Below are 12,277 nucleotides of genomic sequence, written 5' to 3' on the forward strand. Positions count from 1 at the left end.
GCGGAGATGGACATGCGGTGCATCTTTCCGGACTGCAGCATGTCTGTTTAATTTGCGGAGAAGCTCAGTCTCCATAAAATAAATATCATCTGTCCAATGTATTGGACGCGGTGATTCTGCACGGTTCATTGAATACATGCGGAATTGTAACGCTCGCGCCGAGACTGGTTGGCGCGGGCACCTGGGGGTGTGGCCCCACTGGACCACAGACCGAACTTCCCTGGAAGGGGCGTAACTAAGTAGCTTCCTAGGTGTTCGCTGGAGCCTCTGATGGTGAGGTCAGACTTGTGCAATAGGAAGCTACCAGGTACCACTCCAGGGTGGAGTCGGACTGTGGATGCTGATCCCACCGGGGACAAGACACGGGCAGGCAGGCACGGCTGTGACACTGGCTGACAGACGGGTATGGCAGAGGCCCTGACGGGCGGACTGGCTTGACGGAGATACAGGCAGGCAGACGGGCGCGGCTGGCACTCAGGCGGGCACGGCTGGCACTGGCAGACAGGACTGATACTCTGGTAGGAACTGGTATTCAGATGGATGTGTGGAAACAGGTAAGAACCTGTTCAGACTGGAGAATATAAAGGAACAGGTAGAGACCTGTAGGGAAAGTTGCAGAATAAAGAGAGCAAGAGTGGAAGAAAAGCTGAATCGCAGGAGGCGGAGTACGAGTAGAAGGTGGAGCTATGAGCAGAGAAGGAGAAGGCAGAGCAGAGAGTAGAGAAGGAGAAGGCAGAGCCAAGGACGGAGCCGCAGGAGGCGGAGCCAAGAGCGGAGATGCTGGAGGCGGAGCCAAGAGCTAAAGACGTAGAACCGCAAGGAGCGGTGCCAGGTGGAACCGCAAGGAGCGGAGCCGTAGAGCAAAGCCACAGAGAGCGGAGCAAGGTCAGAGAGCAGAGCTGAGAGAAAAGCTGAGAGACACAGAGCCACAGGTTGTGGTAGAACTGAGCAGAGAGAAGCAGAGCCACAGACAGTGGCGAACAGAGCAGAAAGATAAGGCAGAGGTACACACAGCTGAGTGGGAAATGACTAATGACAAAGAAGGAGCAGGGACGGACATAGACCAGAGTACAGACAGGAACGGACACGGATACACAAACAGAACACAGATGAAGGCCTGCAATAGTGCAGCACTCAGAGACAGGAAACACACGACCTGGCAGCTCAGTAGCAAATGCAAACTGAGGGGAATAGTTTGCTCAGGCATCCTCCAATGGGTGAGGATGCCTTAAGTATCAGAGGCCTCAAGGCTATTGGCCAGAAGCACCTTAGGGAGGTGCACACAGTCTCAATAAGAATCCGGAGTGGCTGGTGCCGCCCCCCTATGCACACAGCCAGGAAGTGTACACAGAGCAGGCCGCCATGAAGCACATGGCATGGAACCAGCAGCAGACAGATCTCACAGCATGGCACTGGGTGAGTGAGTAGATAACAGGCAGGTGGGGAATGGAAGGCCATGCAGTGATGCCGGCAGGGTTGTTACAGGAATAACCTGCGTTAAAAAGCCGGCAGCGCTTTGGCCGCAGCAGACATGTGCTGCGGCCAAAGCGCTGCCTAATACTGACCGTGTGGACATACCCTTAGAAGGATTGATCCCACTCTTGATATAACAACTGATCGAAACAATCAAACTTTCAATTTCTATATATACAGTATGGTGTAAAGTTTTAGGTAGGTGTGGTAAAAATGCTGAAAAGAAAAAATGCTTTCAAAAATAGAAGTGCTAATAGATATATTTTTTTATTAGCAAAGTGAATAAATTAAAAAAAATTCTAGTCTAAATTTTTCTAGGTACACTTACATGCAGCATTTAAAGTAACTTGGCAGGGATTTAAGGGTGCGTGTCCACTGTCCAGATTTACGGCGCTTTGGACGGAGCGGAAAACCCGCTCCGCCCAAAGCGCCGTCTCCTTCTGAACGCGCGGTGATTCCGGATGTGTTCATTGCACACATCTGGAATCTCTGCACCCCATACATAAGGCCCTGTGATTTACCTGAAAATTTACTTTACTTGCAGACGTATCTTTCTACTGTCCGCTCACATTTCTTACACATGACATAACAGCACCAGTAGCATTTGCACTGGCAGCGCTCCACAAGAGTTTCGGTACAAACATTGTACCCACGACCACAACACATCAGGTTACAGCTGTCACTGTCCAAAGAAGTTTTGTTGCAAAGTCGGTCTTGTGTTCTGTATGATCCAAGCTTAGGATTTCTGGCGCAGTAGTCAGGTGAGCTATTCAAATACACCAAGTCAGACTCCCTAACTGGTCTGATGTCCAACTCTTTATGAACTAAATGTTTGCGGGTCCCCATTTGTCTATGAATGACTTTGGTTGCAGCCAAGTACTTGGACTTGAGCTCATCAGCTATATGGGGCAAATCCTGGAGACCCTTCCAGCAAGTCTTCACTGAACATGATCCAGACACTCCATTGAGTCCATTAGTACCTGTCTACCAACAGCATTGTTATGTAAATTCATCAGCTTAGTAGCTTGCTTTCCAAATTTGCTATATTTCATTGGGACATCAACAAAGGCAGATCCCATTTGAAGACCATAACGCAGATTGTCTCCGCATCCCCCCCACCAAAAGCTTGGTCCAGGAACTTCAGCAGGAGTAGTGTAGTATATATATAGGGTTTACTCGAATCCGATCCATTCTTTTTCATCTAGGGTCTGAAAGTTTCCCAGTTTAGCCTTGACTTTAGACTATTCCATGCTAGAGCAGTAGCGTAGCTACCGGGGGGGTAGAGGGTGCGGATGCCCCAGGCCCGATGCTCAGAGGGGGCCCACCTGGGGCTACGCTACTGTAACTGCACAGCACGCTGATACAGTTACATTCTGCGGAAGAGCAGGGAGAATCGATCTCCCTGCTCTGCCGCACGGCCGCTACGGGCCCCTGAGCAGGCGGGTGGCCCCGCCCATCATTGCTGGTTCAGCTGTAGCGGCTACATGCCACTACAGCTGACCGCATTGATGGGAGAAGGAGCGTTACGCCGCCGACACTGACAGAGGGAGCGATGACGTCACTGCATGGCGCCTGCGGTCTGGAGATCAGCGGGAGCAGCGCAGGCACAAGGAAGAAGAGAGATGAGTATTTATTTTATTGGTGCTGCCTTATTACAGGATTTGCTGCCTTATTACAGGGTCTGACTATGGGGGCTGCTGCCTTATTACAGGTATGTATACATATTAGTCCATAAATAAGTCAGAATGAACACATTCAAGATAACATAAACACACTTGAGCCTACCAAATAAATTAGACAGGCCACAAGAATGTAAAGTTCAAAAAAATTGGTAGATTTTATTTATACAAAAATTATTAAAACCCAACAATGGTATACAACCAATGAAATATAAAAAGTACCTCCGATCAAAATAACAAACAGATCTCATGTAAGCCCCGCCTAAAGACAACAATTATAGGCGAAACACTAAATGGTAAGCAACCTAATGGCAATAGAATTAATGTCTGAAGAGATCAAACTATAGACATAACGCTGTTTGCTATATACGTATATCACATAATCAGGCCAATAGACTGAGTGGGCTGAATCAGGCTAAACTTATAGTACCGCTAACATGCTATACAAGGGTACCCATATGCCAGGTGAAAAAAGCTACCACAACACATTCATTAATTAGCAAATATTATGTAGCTAGTGGAAGAAAACCTCAAGACATAATTACCACGGTGGAAGCTGCACGAAATCTGCTAAGTCCCCTACGCGCGTTTCGATAGAATTCTTCTTCTTCCTCAGTATTGTGGTATCAGGTGCAGTAATAGGGACACATACGGCAGCAGCGGCTCAGTATTGTGGTATCAGGTGCAGTAATAGGGACACATACAGCAGCAGCGGCTCAGTATTGTGGTATCAGGTGCAGTAATAGGGACACATACGGCAGCATCGGCTCAGTATTGGGGTATCAGGTGCAGTAATAGGGACACATACGGCAGCAGAGGCTCAGTATTGGGGTATCAGGTGCAGTAATAGGGACACATACAGCAGCATCGGCTCAGTATTGAGGTATCAGGTGCAGTAATAGGGACACATACAGCAGCATCGGCTCAGTATTGGGGTATCAGGTGCAGTAATAGGGACACATACAGCAGCAGCGGCTCAGTATTGGGGTATCAGGTGCAGTAATAGGGACACATACAGCAGCAGCGGCTCAGTATTGGGGTATCAGGTGCAGTAATAGGGACACATACAGCAGCAGCGGCTCAGTATTGGGGTATCAGGTGCAGTAATAGGGACACATACGGCAGCAGCGGCTCAGTATTGGGGTATCAGGTGCAGTAATAGGGACACATACGGCAGCAGCGGCTCAGTATTGGGGTATCAGGTGCAGTAATAGGGACACTTACGGCAGCAGCGGCTCAGTATCGGGGTATCAGGTGCAGTAATAGGGACACATACGGCAGCAGCGGCTCAGTATCGGGGTATCGGGTGCAGTAATAGGGACACATACAGCAGCAGCGGCTCAGTATCGGGGTATCAGGTGCAGTAATAGGGACACATACGGCAGCAGAGGCTCAGTATCGGGGTATCAGGGGCAGTAATAAGGACACATACGGCAGCAGAGGCTCAGTATTGGGGTATCGGGTGCAGTAACAGGGACACATACAGCAGCAGCAGCTCAGTATTGGGGTATCAGGTGCAGTAATAGGGACACACATGGCAGCAGCGGCTCAGTATTGTGGTATCAGGGGCAGTAATAGGGACACATACGGTAGCAGCGGCTCAGAATTGGGGTATCAGGGCAGTAATAGGGACACATACGGCAGCAGTGGCTCAGTATTGTGGTATCAGGTGCAGTAATAGGGACACATACGGCAGCAGCGGCTCAGTATTGTGGTATCAGGTGCAGTAATAAGGACACATACGGCAGCAGCGGCTCAGTATCGGGGTATCAGGTGCAGTAATAGGGACACACACGGCAGCAGAGGCTCAGTATTGGGGTATCAGGGGCAGTAATAAGGACACATACGGCAGCAGAGGCTCAGTATTGGGGTATCGGGTGCAGTAACAGGGACACATACAGCAGCAGCGGCTCAGTATTGGGGTATCAGGTGCAGTAATAGGGACACACATGGCAGCAGCGGCTCAGTATTGTGGTATCAGGGGCAGTAATAGGGACACATACGGCAGCAGCGGCTCAGAATTGGGGTATCAGGGCAGTAATAGGGACACATACAGCAGCAGTGGCTCAGTATTGGGGTATCAGGGGCAGTAATAGGGACACATACGGCAGCAGTGGCTCAGTATTGGGGTATCAGGTGCAGTAATAGGGGCACATATGGCAGCAGCGGCTCAGTATTGGGTATCAGCAGGATAAGAAGTTTGTGCAGGTTGGGAATAGATGGTGATGGGGCTGGAATATTAGAAGTGAAATGTGTCTTTGTTGTATTCTCTGCAGATGAGTCGTGATGGAAGAAGTTGTGTCGGTCCGGGTGAGATGGAAAAGATGGGAAAAATGAACACTCGTCATCAGAAAGGACATCAGCGGAAAGTCATTATCTGTAACTGTGCTGTGATCTCTATATGTTCTGTAGGGCTGGTATCTACCACTGACCATATGGCGGTAATATCAATATTGGTCTTTATATAGAGATTTTCTTCAGTAATAGCGCGGTCATGTACTGAGGTTCTCCTCCACTATTAGGGGGGCGTCACCGAGTTGTAATCAAGGTTACCTGGTTAGGGGCCCATTCAGAAGTTTCGCCCCCCCTGAACCAAAACACTAGCTACACCTCTGTGCTAGAGTGATGATTTTCACTGCAATATAGATTTAACTCTTCAGTACACCATATGGATCTTTTGGACAAATTATTTTGACCAACTTCATTGGTTTCCTGTAGTGCCTCTCTGGTAGGAGATGTAGAAGAAGCTGTAAAATAAAGGAAATAAGAATCTTGAGTTTATTTTCCATGACCTTTCTTTAAAATGTAAGTCCACTTAGGGAACAAAAATAAATGGGTCATCAAGGGCAGAGTAGAGTCAGTGGCAGAATGAACATTACCTGATTTATCTTTATGGAAGGCATGAAAGAAGTAAGCTACATAATACATCATATTATCATCTCCATCCAAAATTAAAAACTTAAAGAAATTAACTAGAATATAAGTTGGTATGCATATGCAGCGTGTGGGCGCATATTCACACTGGCTACTAAACAGACAAAACCCAAGATAAAAACATTATAAGCAAATAACCAGTTGTAAATAACTAGCAATAGTGCATGAAAATAATAGAGGGTGCTCAGTTAACAACATTTTTATAAAAAAAATGTAAAAAGCCATCCCGCCAAGTCACGGTGACCCTATTCGTATTCGATCCTAACCTCTTATATTAAAAGCTTACCATTTGTCAATTGAATTACATGTACATAACTTGACAAATGGTAAGGTTTAAGGCTGTGTGCACACGCTGCAGATTTTTCGTGTTTTTTTTTGCTATAAAAACGCGAAAAAAACGCATACATTATGCATCCCATCATTTAGAATGCATTCCGCAATTTTTGTGCACATGATGCGCTTTTTTTCCACAAAAAAAATGCATCGCGGTAAAAAAACGCAGCATGTGCATTAATTTTGCGGATTTCCCACTATATTATTGCATTGGGAACCTCTGGAAAAATCCCCAAAAGATACGTACCATAAACGCACCAAAAACGTGTTAAAAACGCATGCGGATTTCTTGCAGAAAATGTCCAGTTTTGCTCAGGAAATTTCTGCAAGAAATCCTGAACGTGTGCACATAGCCTTAATACTAGAGGTTAGGAGGACAGTCCTGAATAGCGTCACCATGACATGGTAGGATGGCTTTTATGTCTTTTTAAATCAAAATTATGTTAAGTAAGTCCCCTATGTTATTTTCATGCCCTTCCCAAAATGGTGCAGTGCAAGTCAAGGTACGGTATTTCCAGACAACAAAGAAAAAATATATGCCACTTAGGATTAGTCAGAAAAAAAAATGTTGGGGACAAAATACAAACCCCCCAAAATATAAGTGCCACTTATGATTAGTCATAAAAAAATTGTTGGGGGACAAAGTTCAAACCCTTCCATGCAATGAGTCAGGCTGCCGTCACACTAGCAGTATTTGGTCAGTATTTTACATCAGTATGTGTAAGCCAAAACCAGGAGTGGAACAATTAGAGGAAAAGTATAATAGAAACATATGCACCACTTCTGTATTTATCACCCACTCCTGGTTTTGGCTTACAAATACTGATGTAAAATACTGACCAAATACTGATAGTGTGTCGGAAGCCTCATTATCAAAACGGTTCCCCAAGAGAATGTCCTGGATGTGTAACAGTGGGAGTTTGAGACAATGCATTTCTACTAGCTGAGAGGTCAGGTGCGGCCTGGATGATCTCCTGGTGGCTTATAGCAAGTTGCAGAACATGCCCAAAAAGATGTTCTGTATTCAACTTCAACATTAAGTGTCGGAGTTATTGATGTTGCTGCATCTTTAGAATCCATGGGTTGGGATGACCTTCCGGATGTGGATTCTCTGAGCTATAGGTCTGGGAAAGCAGCACAGGCCAGAGGTGATGGTGCTGTGGAGCAGGTCTTGAAGGACAATATGTGAATTAGCAAAGACGGCAGCTGTTCATGCAAGATGGCAGACATAAGTGGAGCAGGTAGCACAGATAAAGCAGAGCCAGGTGTACAAATACACATGGTAACACTAGCCGTCTAGGAAACTGGTATCTGCTGGCAGGAGTCTAATATATCCCAGCAGAGCAGAGGTTAATAGCCAGAATGTAAAAGAGAAGTAAAAGTAATCTGGTATCTTCCAGGAGGGCAATGTTAAAGGGACTCTGTCACCTGAATTTGGCGGGACTGGTTTTGGGTCATATGGGCGGAGTTTTCGGGTGTTTAATTCACCCTTTCCTTACCCGCTGGCTGCATGCTGGCTGCAATATTGGATTTAAGTTCATTCTCTGTCCTCCATAGTACACGCCTGCGCAAGGCAAGATTGTCTTGTGCAGGCGTGTACTATGGAGGACAGAGAATGAACTTCAATCCAATATTGCAGCCAGCATGCAGCCAGCGGGTAAGGAAAGGGTGAATCAAACACCCGAAAACTCCGCCCATATGACCCAAAACCAGTCCCGCCAAATTCAGGTGACAGAGTCCCTTTAAATGGCAGCGATGTAACAGAAGCAATTGCACACTGGAGACACACTTGAAGAGATGTGTTGCCTTGATTGCAGAGGCCAGATGTGAACAGGACTGAGAATAGTTGTTAGGAGTTGGTAACTTGCTTGCTGAGAGGAAGGTCTCTATAGAGCGTAGTATGTTGGACTCAGTTTGGAAATAATGGTAGTTGTAGCATGAACTCAAAAGTAGCAGAAAACACTACACAGTTAGTCCTTGGGTTACGATGGTCTCGAGTTATGTCTTTTCGTGGTTACGACGCTTTATACCACGCCTCATTCTGACTTACGCGGTTTTGCGTCGTAAGTCGAACTACGTGCAGCGGCGGAAGAATAGAGTCCAGAACTGTACACTGTACCCAGTTATACGAGGAAAACGAGTCTCTGTACTGCACAATATTTTACTGTACCTATGTTTATTGATAATTATGTAGGGTACTGTGTTAGGATAGGTCTTTGGATAGGCTAAGTGTTTGCAGTACTGTACTGTTATTATGGTACAGTACTGTATGAATGTATGGTCCGACTTACGTCGAAATTCAGTTTACGACGACGCGTAAGAACGGATCAACGTCATAAGTGGTTGACTATCTGTAGACACTAAGCGGGAGGTCAGACAAGTGAGGTAGAGGAAAACTCCTAAACAACTTGATGCAACAGTGGACAATGCTAACACCTAAACTCTGAGTTGGCCTTTAAAGGCCTTGTGTGATATTGATAGAGGAGTTTGTGGGGTTACCCGAGAAACCCAAAGTGGACTACTATAAAAGGATTTGTCCATAGTAAAAAGAGACAAAGATGTGGGGCTGGAGCCAGGATAGGTGAGCAAAATACATTATAAAGTTTTTATTATATTCGCCTATCTTACTGAATTTTGCAAAATTTGGTAGTGCACTCTCAAGTTAAATTGGGTGAATAAATATCCACTTTATTACTTAGACGTGCTTACTTAAGTTTTATTTTTTAGATAGATCGATTTTTTTACCAGACATCTATCGCATACAAGTACATCTATTGCTAAGTTTGGGTATTCTGACCTCTAGTGGTCACTAACCCTACTGACAATTTAGCAGCCCAATTCAGATTTCTTGATTTGCAGATGTTGAGGGACAGTCAGGCTACCCTCACAAACTTATTATAGGTGGAATTTACAATCATTCATCTAATGTTTATGGACATTTTTATGCTACACATAGACTGTGGTTGCTAAATGATCCTGCATGTGGATCTCTGTGCCAGATGATACAATTAGGCTAGGGTCACACGACCACAAATAAAAAATCTGTCCAATTTTCATCAAGAAAATTTCTCACTTGTCATACATGTGCAGTCCGTATGCAATCTGTTTTTTTTTTTTTTTTTTTACAGCAGCAGCTATTAATCATTTACAGGACCATTTACTATTTTCTAAATTTCTGCAGAATTGCAATGTATCCCTAAAAATCAGATGCTATACTGTGGCATCCAATTTTTTTCTCACACCCATAGACATGAATGAATGAGTCTCATTTGATTTCCGCTGCAAAATTGAGCATCCTGTGACTTTTTTCTCACACGAATTAGGTCTGAGAAAAAATAAGTTATAATCTGCACTGCCTTGTTGTTCGAGTGCGATTTTTTTTCTTTATTGGATTGCACTCTTTCAATTTATACTGTTGTCTACACGAGCCCTTATTGTGGTGTTACTGCATTATTGCTGTTTAGGGATGGGCGAACCCAAGTGGTAAAGTTTGTGGTCCATACCGGACACCAGGTGTCCGTGCACGGACCCTGAACACAGACTTCTCCTAGAAATCTGCGTTACTTTTCAGGTTTGGCAACCCGAATAAAGCTTTTTGAAAGGCTGCAGCACAGCCAATCAACAAGCTTTTACTGTGTGAGCACTTTCGGCCCCATCAGAGCCATGTCAAGTATTGGCATGACTGTGATTGGTCAGCGGCACACTGTATATAAAAAAAAATTGAAAAAAATAGATGTTCGGTCTCTTCTATTATTGCTAACCAATGCAGGTAAGCTGACAGATGTGGGCTGCAGCCCTCAGCTGTCAGCTTTATGTTGGCTGGTTATTAAAAATAGATGGGTCCCCCCACACGTTTTTTAAGATTATTTAAATAATAAGAAAAAAAAGCGTCAGGTATCCCCATTTTTGATAACCAGCCAAGCTAAAGCAGCCAATGGTTATGGTGTGCTCAGACTGGCAATGGGCCATGGATATTGGCTCTCCCTAGACTAAAAATAGCAGCCCTCAGCCGCCCCAGAAAATGTGCATCGATTAGCCCGGACATTCCCACTGGTGCAGTAGCAAGTGGGGTAATGGTTTTGGGGTTGATGTCAGCTGTTTTATGTCCACTATCATCAAGCCCAGGGGTTAGTAATGGAGGGGCGTCTATCAGACAACCCCATTACTAACCCCATAGTGATGGCACACACAGGAAAAATGCCCATTAATTGAATAAAAATCTCCCCCACAATAACCCTTTTTACCAATTTATTAACCAAAAAATAAAAATAAATCAAAGCTATACTCACCTGTTGTTACAGGTGTGTCAGAAGCAACAGACAGTCGCTTTGTTGGAGGTTGATGCGTCAGAGGCGGGGGTTGGGGCTGTGTTGTCTCAGGGTCCATCCCCTGGTAAATGGCATGCATGCACTTTCTTTTCTAACAAATTGTCTTAGATTGAGAGAAAATATGACGTGCAATAGGGAGCTTTTGGCGATTAAATTGGCATTTGATGAATGGTGACATTGGCTGGAGGGGGCTGTCCATCCCATTGCTGTTATTACTGACCATAAGAACCTCTCATATCTTCAATGGGCTAAACGTCTCAACCCTAGGCAAGTTAGATGGTCCTTGTTTTTTTACAAGGTTCAAATTTGTTGTCACTTTAAGTCCAGGGGTCAAAAAGTCAAGGCTGATGCTTTGTCAAGAAGCTTTCCTGGTGGTGGTGACCATGAGGACCCTGCTCCAATTTTGCAGAAGGGGTAGTCAATTTGGCATGGTACCCTGAACTGGAGATTGAAGTGTTGGAGCCCAGGGGGACGCCCCAGCCTCCTGCCCTTCAGGAAGGTTACTTGTACCATCTAAGGCCAGTCTCACACGTCCAGATAATTCCGGTACCGGAGAAATCCATGTCCGTGTGCTCATGTGGCACATCGGTGTGGCACACGTGCGGCAGCCATTTGCCGCCCGTGTACCGACTGAGGACCACACGGACCGTGCAGGAGACAGCGCTACAGTTAAGCGCTGTCCCCTGCTTTTGGTGCTGAATTCGGCATTCATTCCTTCTCCCCAACAGCGTTCGCTGGAGAGAAGGAATGAAAAATCAAGGTTTTTTTTAGTTAAAAATATAGTTTGGGGTCACCTCCCGCCTCCCACCCCCCATGCGCCCACCTGCTTGCATAGAAATACTCACCCAGCTCCCGCGATGCCTCCTCTCAGCGCCGGCAGCCTGTCCTGTGTGAGCGGTCACGTGGTACCGCTCATTACAGTGATGAATATGCGGCTCCACCTCCCATATATGAATGCCAGCTTCAGCACCAAAAGCAGGGGACAGCGCTTAACTGTAGCGCTGTTTCTCCTGCGGCGGTACGTGCACACGGAGGAGAGTGCACACTGTTCTCCGTGTGCAGGACGCTTTGTGGACCGTGCTGCCGGAGAAACGCAGACATGTCTCCGTGTTTTGCACATGGACACACGGTCTGTGAAAACACACTGACATGTGCAGAGACACATTTATTTTGATGTGTCTACGTGAGTTAGTGTCTCCGGTACGTGAGGAAACTGTCACCACACGTACCGGAGCCACTGACGTGTGAAACCGGCCTAATCTGCGCCGCAAAATAATTAAGAAACATCACAACTCTGTGCTTGCTGGTCATGCAGGTGGTAAGGCAACTGCGGACCTCATCTTCTCGTGTTGCACTTAATCTTCGTGACACCTATCCGTCGTGTCCCACGCTGATTCCCTACTTTGCTACATCTGGTTGCATTTCTGAGCGGCGACAAACATTACTGCTCAGCCCGACAACTAGCTCACGCTGAGCGTGAGAACGTGGCTGCGTGTGACTGGCGGTGGCGTCATTAACAACTTTACAACC

General features: G+C 46.0%; 1 pseudogene; it reads right to left on the minus strand.

Moving 5' to 3' along the window:
- Window positions 1-2,007: 2,007 nt before the first annotated feature.
- Window positions 2,008-10,805, minus strand: LOC138643313 (protein Wnt-11b-2 pseudogene; annotated as a pseudogene).
- Window positions 10,806-12,277: the final 1,472 nt, after the last annotated feature.

This window comes from Ranitomeya imitator, chromosome 6 (assembly GCF_032444005.1).
Source record: "Ranitomeya imitator isolate aRanImi1 chromosome 6, aRanImi1.pri, whole genome shotgun sequence".
In the NCBI taxonomy this organism is placed as follows: Eukaryota; Metazoa; Chordata; class Amphibia; order Anura; family Dendrobatidae; genus Ranitomeya; species Ranitomeya imitator.